Source organism: Melopsittacus undulatus, chromosome 2 (genome assembly GCF_012275295.1).
Source record: "Melopsittacus undulatus isolate bMelUnd1 chromosome 2, bMelUnd1.mat.Z, whole genome shotgun sequence".
Lineage (NCBI taxonomy): Eukaryota > Metazoa > Chordata > Aves > Psittaciformes > Psittaculidae > Melopsittacus > Melopsittacus undulatus.
This window is the reverse complement of record NC_047528.1, coordinates 100,339,031-100,353,954: the sequence shown is the minus strand read 5'-3', so window position 1 is coordinate 100,353,954 and position 14,924 is coordinate 100,339,031.

Genomic DNA, 14,924 nt, shown 5'->3' with positions numbered 1-14,924 from the left:
ACAAATGGTATGACTTGGCCAGAGGACAAGAAGCTTGATCAAGGTGTAGCAAACAAGCTGCATGCAGTTATTACACTGATTGTGCTTCTGGTTTTACATGTGATGAGCCTTTTCTATTCTCTTCCACATAAGACTTTTATAATGCCCTCGTCACCATAATGTCTGAGTGCTTTCTAATAGTGCAGTAACCAAAAGAGCTAGCATCTGACACTTCTTTCATCCTGTCCCCAGAGAGGGGAGCCTATGAGAGAAAAACCTGCTATAGAGGGATATTTTTATGAGAGCAAGATAGGGAAAGGATTGCTTTAAAGTGTTTAGTAGTGTGTGTGTTATCGTAAATATATATGGGGCAGGGGCACGGTCAAAGAGCTGTGTTTGTAGCAGGTGATGAAGTGATATGAATGCTCACAGACTCAGGAATTTCACTTGATTGGGTTAGTGTGCTTTTCTGGAACACTTTACTCTGATCACCACTGTGCCAGAGACTCGAAGGTGCCAGCCACAGCCCCACATATTGGATGATTGTTTACGCATCAGAAGGCAAGGCCTGAGATGGCTGGATGACCAAGATTTGGAATCTGACACCCAAAATTCTACTAGCAATCAGCACTGGCACCACCAAGCTGAATCCGTGTAGACAACTACTGTTAGATGACATACTTCTGCTTTTCCAGTGTTTTTGGCCTAGCTTCTATAGATCTTAAGGCAGGTGAAACTAGACATTGACCTTTGCTTCCAAGGGAGAACTAATACTTGAAATTTTTACCTAGAAACTGGGGTCTTTCCACTTACCACAATCAGGAAGGAACTTAATTTGCCATCTATGCATGTGCCTGGGAGAAAGAACGATGCCTTCGTAGCAAGAAGTAAGAGGGAAGAAGTCACAGATGATGAATTAAAACCTTCATGACTGAACCACTTTTTCTGCAGGAATGTGTATTCTCATTTTCATTTTGATACTTAGCACTGTAGAAGACATCATTGTTCTACTTGGTAATATTTTGCCAAAATAGGACTAGTGTTGTTTACAACTATTGTGTTGTAAGGATACAAATGAAGAAAGGGAAAGGACATATCATTTATTAAGTCAGCTAATATACTGGGAAAAACATTATGCTTTTGGATTTGGCATTTAGGGATGCCAAGTGCAAAAGCATCTCAATTTTATCCAACTTTATCAGTTTGTCCAAGAAAGTAGGTGCTTTCTTCCAAAATACTGCCATTAAGCTCCACTTACATTTTTTTGTGACTGTATCTAGTTTTTGAGGTTCCTGCTAAACCACTGATGGTTCTTCCTGCTTCTTTGGTTTCAGTCATTCCTTTATACTTGCTGAACCACTTAGTTTCTATTCCATAATAAAATTATCATTTGTACCTGGCAGACATTACCTGAGAAGATGCTTCAATGCTTAGCATATGCTGTCTAGCTAGTTTTAAAATGTATTTTGACAATACTGAATGGCTTCTTATATCTTTATAGTCTGCTTTATATTACCTCATTCTGATTATTGCTGCCTTAATTTAACACTCAGGAACTTTAGCTATTTCCACCAGTACTCCAGCTAAAATTACTACCAGAATTGCTACAGTTGGTGGGGTTTTGGTGGTTTATTTTTTTGTTTGGTTTTGTTTTTTTTTTTTCCCAGAACTTTTCATCATGGATGGAAATAGACTTTACATGTGGCTACCATGACAAAGTATGAAGCTTCAAAGCCATATGAAGGGCATTAGGTAAAGAATTATTAATTAAACCTTGTCTTGAGTCACACAGCAAGAATCGTTTCAGACATACCCCTGCAGTACACTATAATACCTTCTCTCCTTGTGAGAGAAGCCAGCTAGTGCCTGCCAGCAAGTGGGATTTTACAGCACAAGATTTCCCCCTCTCCTTTTCTTCCCCATCCAGCACCGCAGAGCAGACAAACAGGCAAACAGTTCAGATTAAAGTTCATGGCCCATGTCATAATCTAGATCCCTGAGACATCTATCTTGGAAAGAAAGGGAGAATGTGAAATTTAGATAACACAACTACCTGCTCATATGAAAGTAGGTAGATAACAGGTATTTCTTAGGCATTTTTAACCCCAGAGTCTTGCAATTGAACTGCGTTGTTCTGTGGAACTGTGCATTCTTTTATTCTATGACCTCATAGAATTTATCCATACAAGCATCTCTTTCTAAGCTGTGCCTATTCTATAAAAATACATGTCATATACCATCAAGAAACTACTACTAAGGTAATCATCAGTCTACCTTTTTACAATCAAAGATACCCTCTTAAGTGCATCGAGTTGAAAGGCTAGATACCTTATTAGCATAGTAAGGTCTACGTACCAGTTTGCTTTCTCTGGGCTTAGGTCTGCCTACTGAAAGTCTTTATAATTTTTATCAGCATGTTTCAGAAGCAAGTACGGAAGAGACAGAAAATCATGCTTAGTAGTAAATATTTTGCACATTTTATTATGCTACCAAAAGCATAAACACCTGTAAAGTTTTTGTATGTTAATATAAAATATCACCCTTGAAAGACAAAAAATACAGCTGATGTTAAACCATCATTTTTTTGTTGTAGTTTCATATGTTTTATTTTAATACTTATTATTTCTCTCTTACTCATTCCAGGCAGGACACGGTAAGAAATCTGTTAGACACAGGAAAAACATCAAAACACCACACCATGTTTGTGTCTCAAATCATCACACCATGTTTGTGTATTCAACACATATTCTCAGTGAGAGAGGATCTGGCTTTTAACGTAAGTGCGCCATGTATGTATGTAAGAACATATAACTTTAATACCTATAGCAGGCATTGTCCAAGTAAGTCTTTAGTCTATTAGATAAGCAATACAGAGACTGTTTTCACAAACCCATGGATTTAATAATCTATTTTCAATGACTGCGCCCCCTTAATACTAGAGTTTGTAGTTTCATAGAGAACAGCCATGTGACTTTAATGTTCACAAAGAGGAATAGAAAAAGCAAACCCAAGTTTACTTACACATCTTTTACTGGTCTAATTCTCTCAGGCCACCTGTTCTGTGGCTGCATCAAACCAAGCAGCTGTGAACCCAGTGAACTCCAGGAAAGCGTGTGAATCTAACATTACAGATCAGAAGCCTGGATGTGACCTAACTTCAGTTTCAGAAGTGAAACAAATGAAAACTGAAGTGGTGTTTGCATGACATTTTTAGTGGCCTGAGAATCTGCCATATCATGTTGCACCTAATCTGGTGCAACTGCAAACTGCTGCTGAAAACAAGTCCCTCTCCTGCCTTTCTTTCCCTCCCAGCCAGCCCTCTGCCAGCAGCATGGGACCTCCAGCTCCCTGGCAGAGGACCCAGTGCTCTGCCTCCCTTTGCCTACCTGACTGTTTTCTGTTGAGCCAGCTGATTAATCCAGCTCACCTTGCAGCTGCACAATCATTAAGTCTGATGGAGGAAAGGCAGAGGGAACACGTGGCCATGTACAAGCAGATTGGTGGGGGACATTAGCATTTCGCCATTAAATGGGGTGGGTTTAACATGAAAATGGATGCTGAGAAAGAGCTACACTTTATTTCCCTGGTGTTTCAATAGTTTATATTAAGCACTAACATATTCCCACACTAACTAAAGTCAAAATAAAACAATGTGTCCTGATCATGGGTGCGAATCATGTTTGATAAATTTCTGAGTGTGAATGACAGAAAAAGGTGAAGATATTTTTGAGAGTGCAACAGTATGTATAAAATATTACGCAAGTGTCAAAACAGAGTGAGATTTTCCATGCACCTCGGTTCAATCTCACAGCTTGGTTAATTGATTTGGATGCTGCTTTGAAAATCTTTTACCATTTTAAGCTAAAGGCTGAACATTTGAGACTTTACACAAGTCCCTCAGCATTGACATCATTCACACATTTTTATAAACTAACCACTCGCATATCTAGGACCGAAGGACATGGTCGAGAGCTGAGCGTGTCATTTAAAAGAAGAGAGAGTCCTCTAGCGGAGAATTCCGAGTTTTACTCTTCATGTAACTTTTGAAGGGATTAGACTTTTTAATTGGTTTTGCCATGCAAAAATACCCCAGCTTAAAAGCATGCTCTGAAAGTACAGTCAACGTTTTAAATCTTCCAAGTTCATTCTCACTTTCAGCTTCTTTGACAAAGTTTTTGGCTCTTTTTACTCCCTTGTGTTTTGCATTTTGTTTTTTAAATGAGATTACAGCTATTCAGGAATGAACAAACATATACACACTTCAATAATAATTTTCTGCTACTAAAAAGACTGTCATCTGATCAAGAAAGAGAAGGAATTACTTGTTTTATGTGACTCTCATAACAACATGATCAAATGGAGCATCTGCAAATTGCTCAAACACTCTTGCAAATAACAAACATGCTTCCAGGAATAAGAATCAGTTACCAGTAGCAGAAAGTTAAATTGGCAATGAATATCAATCACAATGAAGCACTCGACCAGCTCTTGATGTGACACAACTTGAAGGGACACAATGTACTTTGAAAGGGCACTGATGTAATAGGATGAGACACAGTGACCTTTGTATGGTTGCCTTATTTGCTACACAGGCAGCAATCAAGCAACTATAAACAGCCCTCAGATTTCATTCCTGACCTCTCCTGAACATTTTTCATTTAATAACGTGTCAGTGGCTCTCCCTTCCTGTTCGGACTGCACAGGGATGGAGAAAAGAGAGATCAAGACGGATGGCAAAAGCCTGATCTGGTGATGGAAGGCTCTCCATCTGTGAAAGCCCTCTGTGAGTTATAGGGTTCAAGAAAGAGAACCTGTGCTCATGTCAATAAAAAGAACCAAAGTACTTCGGTTCACCTACTCCCTTATTTTTCTCTCACATGTTGCATCTTGGTCTGTTATTCCTGTTACCAGTCTTCAATGTACCTTACACCAGATAGTGATTTCGTCTGCAGGAAGCAGCTTTTATTGTGCCAGATGCTATGCCAACTCTTGCAACTTTATCCTAAGCCTTGCAATTTCTGAAGTATTCAGAGGGACCAGCTGCTAGACCGTAAAATTATAAAAAAAAAGTCAGCTTTTATTTAAAGAAAAGTAGGAGAGAATAAAAAATAAGAAATTAAAAAACAAGGCCAAGTCTCCAAATCCAGAGCATAAATGCAAAAATACAGAATTCATTATTAAAGTGTGTTTCAGATTTTCTAAAGCCCCACAGCACTCTTTTGAGGCCTGAGCTGTGATTGCCAAATATCTGAAGCTGGCAGTTCTGTGCCTGTGAAAATTTCTCATGTGGAGACTTTATTCTGCACCACTCAGCTCTGGCCACTCCTGCGTTGCAGGGCATGCAGTGAATTTGGCAGACAGCAAGATCTGTCTCTGTGTGTCTATCATGTTACTAAAGTGTCTCTCCTTATTCATGACATTCAAATGCTTTGTAAGTAAACTAAGACTGAACTGCTGCATGGAGGATGCTTCAGGGGTTGAAGGGCATAATGGTTAGAAAAATGGAGTAGGAAGATGTAACCTTCATAGCACTCTTCCTCCCCGCCTCAAATACCTAAGTACTAGGAGACAAAATCTTCAACAGTATTCCTAGGTGTGTGCTTTCCAGTATTATACCTGTGCTGTCTCCCTCTTTATTTCCTTCCAGATTAGCTATTTGTAATTGCTCATCTGAGCAGAAATATCTGAAAGCCTGAAAATGGAAAGACAAAGTAAGTGTAAAATGTTTTGGGTTTTTCTACTAAAAAAGATTAAATAATGTCAAAGATAAAACAATGAAGTTATAAATACAATTTTCACATGATTTTCCTTTGACTATATCCCCAATATTTGCATTCTTTTTTATTTTTTCTCATATTCTAGCAGATGGCATCGCTGGGAGGATGTGCAAAGACATGGGACTCTCTGGCAGTAACCTCTCTTCTGTCTCATTTGCTGTCATGAAAATTCTCATTAGGATTAAATTCATCCAATGATAAAAAGGAAACCTGCCTTAAATTACACGAGTCTTCTCAAATTAATTTTTAGTTGGCAACAAAGCACTCTGTCATCTCCATGGCTTCTCACTGGGTTTTCAACTCCTGAATTTTCTCTCCGTCAAGCATTTCCAAAACCACTATCTTTATTCTAGCAGACCTCATCTCCCCATTCAAAGTAGGAATAAGAGCAATTCGTCATTGCCCCATCATTAGCTTCATATATTCAGCTTATGCCCAACTTAATACTTCATTAGGAGTGGAAGGTGGACCTAACTAATGTAGGTAGAGAAGAAAAGAATCTCAAATACTTTGAATACATTGTAGAAAATAGACCTTAAATTTTTGGAAGCCTAGTGAAGAATAATTGTGCCATGCTCCTCAGAGATTTTGAGAGCTTTTCCCACAGATTCTCAGAAGACTTGACCACTAAAATGAAGATAAATTAGCCTACAGTATAAAGTGAAGCCTGCTTTTGGTGCTTTGGGACTACTCATTATGTGGTGCCAGAGGTTTTGACATGAGTGAGCAAGATGTGAAACCGGCATTGTCACAGAAAGCATAAGAAGCGCAGCAGGAAGAGTCATACAGAGACTACAAAAGTTTCTGGTCTCTTTTTCAGTTTCTTAGTAAGGTTTTTCACAGGTGAAGTATAACCACTGCCCTGGTTTTGACTGCTGGTGCCCTAGAAGCACAAAGGTAATCAATCCAGAAAACACCTCTTTGCACTGTTTTCACCCACCGGGTTTCTCTCACCAACATCTCCTGGAATGACAGTTTATCTACAAATACACCTAGACTGAGGCCTAGAAAAGAAAAAAAAAAAACTATTTCCAGTGTGAGGGAGAACGGTAGGACACAGCTTCAGTGGTAGATGTGCTGATGATGATACCTGTGGGACTCACTACTCCGATAGCAGTCCACTTTCTCCTTAAAACCAGAACAGGCTCGTATGGCCATTGCCTTCTCTAACTTAGCTTTTGCAGATCCTTTAAGTAATTGATCTAGTATCCAAGAATTAATAAAACTTTGTTTATCCCAATAGACCCATAAACTCAGAAAAAATACATGAAGCACATAAAACTTCACACATATTAATGTGATTCTTGAAAGCATGTAGTGCTTTATATCACAGCATTTGCAAAAACTATACAGTGATAAAGGTTATTTTATTAGTAATGCAGAATTCCTAAGTAACATGTATCACCTTTTTATTCAGATTGCCCCTTTGACCATGCTAAACAGAGTCTTTTCTTGATACTTGCAGCCTATATCTGTACACAAGTTTTTTTTTAGTTGGTTTTAATCTTTCTTCGCAAGACAGTTCTAGTTCAGTTGCTCAGAGTAAGTGCAAAAAATACTGAATGCTTTGAAATCTTGCTTTGACACTGTGCTGGGAGAACTTGCTTCTTGGGGTGCCCTATCTAGTAATCTGTGTACTTCTGAGAAAGTTGGGGCTGTTCAGCCTGGAGAAGGTGCATGGAGACCTCATAGCAGCCTTCCCGTATCTGAAGGGGACCTACAAAGATGCTGGAGAGGGACTGTTCATCACGGGCTGTCGTGATAGGACAAGGGATAACAGGTACAAAATTAAACAGGGGAAATTCAGATTAGACATAAAGAAGTTCTTTACTGTGAGGGGGGTGAGGCACTGGAACACGTTGCCCAAAGAAGCGATGAATGCTCCATCCCTGGCAGTGTTCAAGGCCAAGCTGGATGGAGTCTTGGGTGACATGATCTAGTGTGAGGAGTCCCTGCCCATGGCAAGGGGTTCAAACTAGATGATCTTAAGGTCCTTTCCAACCCAAACCATTCTAGGATTCTTTGATTATTCCAAACGATTGTAAGTAGAACTGGGACTAACAGGGAAGATCTTCCCATGCCAAGTCTAATGGTCTTGATTTGCAGCCCCTTCTGAGAGGACCTATAAAGGTTATAGTTACAGGAAATTTCCCTCTAGCTTTTAGGAGGAAGAAGCATGATGCGTTTTTTTGCAAAGTAGACAGTCAAATCTGTTTGGCCTGAAGCATCAGGTCACTTGTAATCATGCTAACCCGCTTCCTGTTATTCTTTGCTCTTGTTAGGCTGACTATTCATAAATGTGTATCATTTATTTTTTGTACTAAGAATGGGGAAAGAGATTTTTTTTTGTGTGCGTGGTTTCTCATTAAACTGAACTTCAGTCTTATACAACAGGCTCCTGACACAGTACAGTAGTCATATTAACAAATAATGCAGTTTGGTCAAGATGAATTATATATACAAGAAAAAATTTTGTGCATTAGATGATTCTGAAAGATTATCAGATCATAATGCATATCAACCACTTGCACTATGTAAAGAAAATGAGTGTCTTATGAATGGTTTCTGAAGATGCATCATCAATAGTTCATTTACTCTATCATTTTGTAAAGAAACCAGAATCTCAATGTTCAAAGATCATTTACTGACAAATGAAGCAAACCCAAAGTGCAGTGTTTGGCAACAAACAAGGAAATGTGTTCTGTCCCCATCATCTGTCTCTCTTCCTGTTCCTCCCAGTTGACAAAAATCAAACTTCTGCAGTAGGCGTGATTGATTTAATCACCTTCTTTTCTGTCTTTTTTCCTTTAGTTATAGGGATGTGGAAAACTTCAATGGCATGAGCGCTTTGGGCAAACTATAAATGAGTTAGTTTTAGATGAACTAAGAAAAAAAAAAAAAGACACCAAAACAGTTAAAGAAATGCATAGGTAAGGAATCTGGGCTTGAAAAGTATCACTGTAAAATGTCATCTGACTTGAAGGTTATAAGATAGAAACTACAGGAGGTAAGGTTTCACAAAACAAATAATCTCAGCTGCTCCCTTATGCAGTGCAGGTTCAAAGTAACCAGTAACCAGTTGAAAGGTGGCTCAGTATTTTTGTATAAATAACTCCGTTTCTTTTCCATCTAGTGGAGTGTTCCTGCTGCTGGGCACTGAAGTAATCTCAGCAAGGGCACAGATGTTGAGAACTGCATTAAGGTAACTTCAAATGATTTAATGTCTGTACTGTAAGAGAAGTTAATTTATCATATAAGAATGAATTCAGAAAAGAACTTATTTCTGTTAATAAAATATCATCTTGCTAGAAACCTAGTTTAGTTTTTTCATGTAGGCAGCAATTTTTATTAATCTCTACCATTTGACTGACACATATTTCAGTTTTCAGATGATTTTTCTACAGTGCTGGAACAGTATATTAGCTGAAAAATACACTCTGGAATGTGAAAGTATGCATCCATTATGCAGAAGCATCAAGGCAGAATCAGACTGCACTTTGAGACAAGACACAGTATCTGCCACTCCTGTGAATGAGCCTTGATTAAATTAAATTCCCTACAGGGACAAAGGTTCAAAAGTTCCTGGTTTAATAAAACATATGGCAGAAAATGTGGGAAATAGTCAAGTAGGTGAAGCTTTAGCACTGTAAATGGATCTATTTACCAAGTATGTGCTTTTTCTGTGTACACAGCTATTCCTTGTCAAAATACTTTTTTCTTAAAAAACTCAGTGTTTGCACTGTTCACACAACATGTGTGAAACATCCCACAGTGGGTATAGGTGTAGCACTGTGTACACTTTGAAAGAGGAACAGAAATTCCAAGAAAAAACTACTGTGAGAAACTCTGTGGTCTTTAATTAAAATATATGGGAAAATATATAACCCATATATTATTAATTTTGCTATTCAGTTCAACAATTTAGAACTGTACTTACATTTTCCAGCCTTTAGAGAACTCTTCTATTCTCTCTTAAATATTTCCTAGACAAAGTTTGGAAGAAAAGCTGAACAACTGGTAGCTTGGGAAGATGGTGGGAGGCAATTACCAGATTTCAGCCTGTGTTTTTTTGTATGAGCATTTAATAGTGTAGTGCAGATTAAAAAAAAAAAAAAAAAAAAACAAAACACTTGGTCCTGGAATATATGAAAAACATTAAGTATGACCTACTGCTCAGATACAGTGCTGACAATCCTCCTGCTGCAATACCTGGATCCATAAACTGAAGGAGGTGACAGAGGTCTGGGTTTTCAACCACATTATCGTTTTGACTGCAACCAATTGTAGTGCATGCTGTTGCACTTTTCCTGATTTTCCCACACTGAAGACTCAAATTGTTTGGTAATGACTTCGAGGAAAAAAGTAATTTTTATACAACTATTTTGATAAACAGCACTACAAACTATGCACAGCTCTCATGGACTGCTTTTTAAACATGTTCATGTATCTAAATTTAGAGTAAAGCAGTTCAAGCAAAGAAAAAAGAGTTTATTGCTCGTTCTTGCCAAGTGACAAAAAAAAAAAAAACAAACAAACAAACAAATCCACTCTCCCAAAAAATAACAACAAAATAAAACCAAAACAACAGAACAACAACCAAACATGAACCTTCCACAGGCTTGTCTTGAGACAGAATGACAACAAACACAAGAGCTGAGTGGATGATCTCATGCACCTTTTTAAAGTACATTTTCACACTTTCCTTCCCTTTCCTTTCCATACAACTTTCAAGAAAATTATAAAACCAGCAGATGCATCTCCCACAGAAGAGTTTAACTGCTCATCATCTCCACTGTGAATATTGTCAGGATGCTGCCAGCACTAACCACTCTTAACTATCCTGACCAGCCTTACCTGGGACACCCTCTCAGAATTCCCCTGCCCCAGTTCTCTGACAGGGCTTCCCAGATGGACTCAGGTTCACACTGTTGCCTTGTCTTCAATTGCACCTTCAGCTTTGTCTCCTATCTTCTCTTCTGCTGCCCTGGATGAACCTGGCCCTGGCTCATCCTATCTCATCTGCTGCATCTGGGGCTGCTGGCAGATGCTGTTACCAGCCCCTGGCTCTGCTGGCCCTGTTTATGTGCTATATGCAATGCTGCACCATGGTTGGTGAGGGCATTTCCTGTGCTGGAGTCAACCCTGATTCCTGGCTCATCCTTCCTTGGAGAGCAGCCCCACTGTCACTGTTCCCTGACAAACAGGACAAAAGTTTATTGAAATTTCAGCAAGATAAATTTGAGATAACCATGAGGAAACCTTCCCAACTGTAACCCGTTCTTAAGGCCCCTTCCAGTCCTGATTTCCATGAACCTGTGAGATGCCTGCAATAGCCAATGACTGAAGTTTAACTCAATGTTTATAAAGCTTTTTTTTTTCTCCTGTGTGGCTCCAGGGAATATTTGCATGGTTCTTCATAATTATAACTGACACTTTAACACTCAGAATTGCTGCTCTGTGACAGACCTGTAACTGATCTTACAATAAAATTTCAGTTAGATGTCAACTTTGGCATCAGTGGTGGTTCCACTAATAAAGCAGCTTCCCTTTAGATCTTCTCATGCAGAAGAACAACTGGATCTGCAGACAATCCTGATGCCACTAAGTATATATTGAACCTTTTCTATCTGCCAGTAAGGTATATTCTGAACGTCTTCAGGAAAAGGAGACTGGATAAGCCCATATGGGATTCTTAAAATATCTGTAACATTCCAGAGTAACAGATTTTGCAATTTTGCAAAATACCACTGCCAGCTTTCCTCTACAATACATTTTGTATGAGGCATGAATAAATTCTTTTGATATTGAGATGCCCAGCTGGGGTGTCTCAGGCCTCAGCTTGTGTGACACAGCACCATGGCATCAACATGACGGCTGCCTCCGGACAAACATGTTAATTTAAAATAATCATGAGCGCAAACTGCAAAAATAAATGAGTTAGCTTTGTATTTGCAATGGAAATCAACGAGGGTACATGAGAGCTTTCGCTTTGATGTTCTAACATATTTGTATAATAGCTGTTTTGATGTTTGCCTGAGACATGCCTCCAGATTCTTCCCATCATGTATTAGGAAGGTGAATGCAAAGTATAACAGCTGCCTCTTTCTTTCTCCTCCTTCACTTGACTGTTAAGTCTTTCATCATCTATTAGCACAAGGAAAGTGACCCAAAAGATATATTACTTCAATTAAAGAAGTCATGTAAAGGCAATATGACAGAGTACGAGATAAACGACTACAGGTATGGACAGAGGAACTATTCTGGTTACAGCCAAGCTGAATCAACATTTTATTGACACCATTTTCCCACAAACACAGAGCTGTTCATTCTCACCTTTATGTGCTCCCTCTATGGAGGTCCCAGCCACTGGGTTTGGGTTTTGTTTGCTTGTTTCATTTTTAATAGATTATGTAGGCTCTGAATCAGTTCTGAGAATTGACCCAACTTTATAAGAAAAGGGTTGTTTCAGGCTGGCTCAAATCTATCCGTTAGAGATCAACAAGGCAAACAATTAAATGAACAGTACTGAGAAATGAAATCTCTACTGAGCTTGTGGTGCAGGTAGAAGAAGAGGACGAGCTGATAAAAAATTGCCCTGAACCTGCTGCCTCAGTACAGCTCATGTCACCATTCCATATGGTAAAAACCATCAGCTAAAATACAGAAATGAGAAGGAGATTACATTTATGGCACTCTTATTAGCCATCATTGCCAAATGAATTAAAGGACTGATTAAATCAGTTTTAGGGCACCATAAAAAATGTGAGCTCTTCTATCAATATAGGGTTTTCTCCCAAGCAGGAAGTTGAATCAGACTACTGTTAAATGAAGATTTTTATTAATTTGCTTTAGATATTGTTTATTATCAGGATTTTTTTAGCTCTTGCTTTAGCCTCTCTACTGTGTAGTCACATGTTTTATACTTGTCAAGAAAAACCCTTCTCATTTAAAAAAAATCTGAAGAACTAACCCATTATTAGGGCTCTATGCTCTTCATGCTACTGCCTGCCTTCCATGTCTTGTTTGATCATTTTTCTGTAGCATTCATAAATAATTGAAACTGTTGGTGATTTTCCTTAATGTATGACATATATCAAACAGCTTAAGAGAATGGCAAAGATAAAGTGGCATAGTATAGCTTCTTATCTAAAGGAGAAATAAAAAAATCCAATTTCTAGGACAAATTTTTCATTATTATTACCTACTTCTTTTGTCTGCCTTCCTTCTTGTGTTTTTGGGGTTTTTTTAACCAGTACCCAGGCTAGGTCATTCCTGTTTATAAGTAAGACAACACTTGGAATCTCCAGCAGACTTTGTATTTTGACATCTGTAGAAATATAAAGTGTTGGAAGGGCTTCTTGTTAAATATTTGCCACTAAACTGAAAGGAAGAAAGATGTGCTCTTCCTGGCAAAGCCCAAATCCACAGGCTCACTTTCCATTTCACCATGTGACTACCCTGTTATTGCCCACTAGCTTGAGTACTTCTTTTTCTTTTTTTTTTTTCAGAACAATGTGTAACTATTTCTAGCCTATGTACTAAATGGTGTTGCTTCTTTCCTTAGTTGTGATTACACTAAATCAGACCCTTTGTTGTGACTGACTGTATGTCTGAAAATGAGGAGCAAATCTGTGTTAGTCCCAACAAGAGTTACACTGGCGGGTAAGATTCATGACATAAGTCTAGGCACCACGTAACAAAGAAGGTCCTGCAAGCTGTCAGTAATGCTGTGAGTTACAGATAAAAAACTGAACTCAGGTGAAAGGCAGTATATATTGGTCAATGTGAGAGAAAGGACCTGGACTTTCTATGCCGATATTATGGCTAAAGTTTCAGAAGAAAGGGCCCTCTTCTGGAACTAAATAGAATGAGCAATCTTTTTTTTTCTGGTCAGAAAGCTAAAAACTGACCCAGTATAATTGTTCTGTAGACATATAGGCAGCCTCACTCCACTGTCCTAATACAGAGATATTACTCAGGAGGTGATGTGAGGGTTTTATTTTGGTTTCTCTGCACCAATGATGAGATCATTGCTGAATGCTATGTCCAATTCTGATTTCAGTGCTTCAGAAAAGATGCTGAAGAATTTGGAAAGGCCTCAGAGATGATCTCTGAGAATGACTGTGGACCTGGAAAGGTCCAAGAAGGAAACAAAAACTGTATCAGTGAGTGTATGCTGAGTTGGTACAGTGACAACTTTGCTGAAGATGTATACAAATAAATGAAACCAAAGGCTTGTTTTGTTTGTCCTCACAGGAAGAGCAGCTTACTCATTTCCCATAGCAAGCAAAAATTCAGTCTTTTTCAGTACCTCACATGCCCTCAAACAAAAACTGTGGTTCTGTGAAGAAATAACTTGAGCAAGACCCAGAGGATCAAAGGCCAGGGCTGCACTGCAGTGTGAATGGGTGGCTCAGGGTAGCTTGTGCAGGTCATTAACCCGGTACAGCAGGACACCCAGGGCTTGCCTCTGTGCTGAAGCAATACTGAGGGTGTTCTTAACACGTGCTGCCAGGGCTGCACCTAGGTACAAGTGCAGTGGGTGATCCTAGACTGTTCCAGCCACAAGAAAAGGTTTCAAGTCTGTCTGTATTGCCGTCTTCCTCACCCTTCCTTGTCAGTAACTGGCAGTGTATGTCCCCCTTTGCTGAGCTGACAAGGTGCTACAGTGCTGTCGATAGGTCATTAGCCATAGCAGCCCTGTGTCAGGGAGACAGGGCATGGATTGAACTGCTGCTCTTTTCTTCCCTTTGGGTTCAGGATGTTTTCACCTGAAAAAGAAGATGATCAACAAGCATGTTCACCCTTACGATCTGTAAAGCTGGCTGTAAATCTGGAGATCCTACTTGAAAGCCTTAAATCTGTACTAGGAAAGTATTTCCTTCACTTCAGGAACAGGTGTATTGACTTAATGGAATCAATTATAAACATATTTGACTCTCTAGGATCTCAGAAATTTCACAGAATCACAGAAGGGTTTTGGCTAGAAGAGACCGTAAAGACTATACTGTTCCAACCCCCTGCCACAGGCTGCGACACCTTCCACTAGACCACGTTGCTCTAAACATTACGGTGTGTGACAAGTGGGTCAATACCCCCCCCATCGTATGCCTGGTTGAAGCAGCAGTGACTCTCCTCTGCATATGTGTCTTAAACTGTACTGACCTG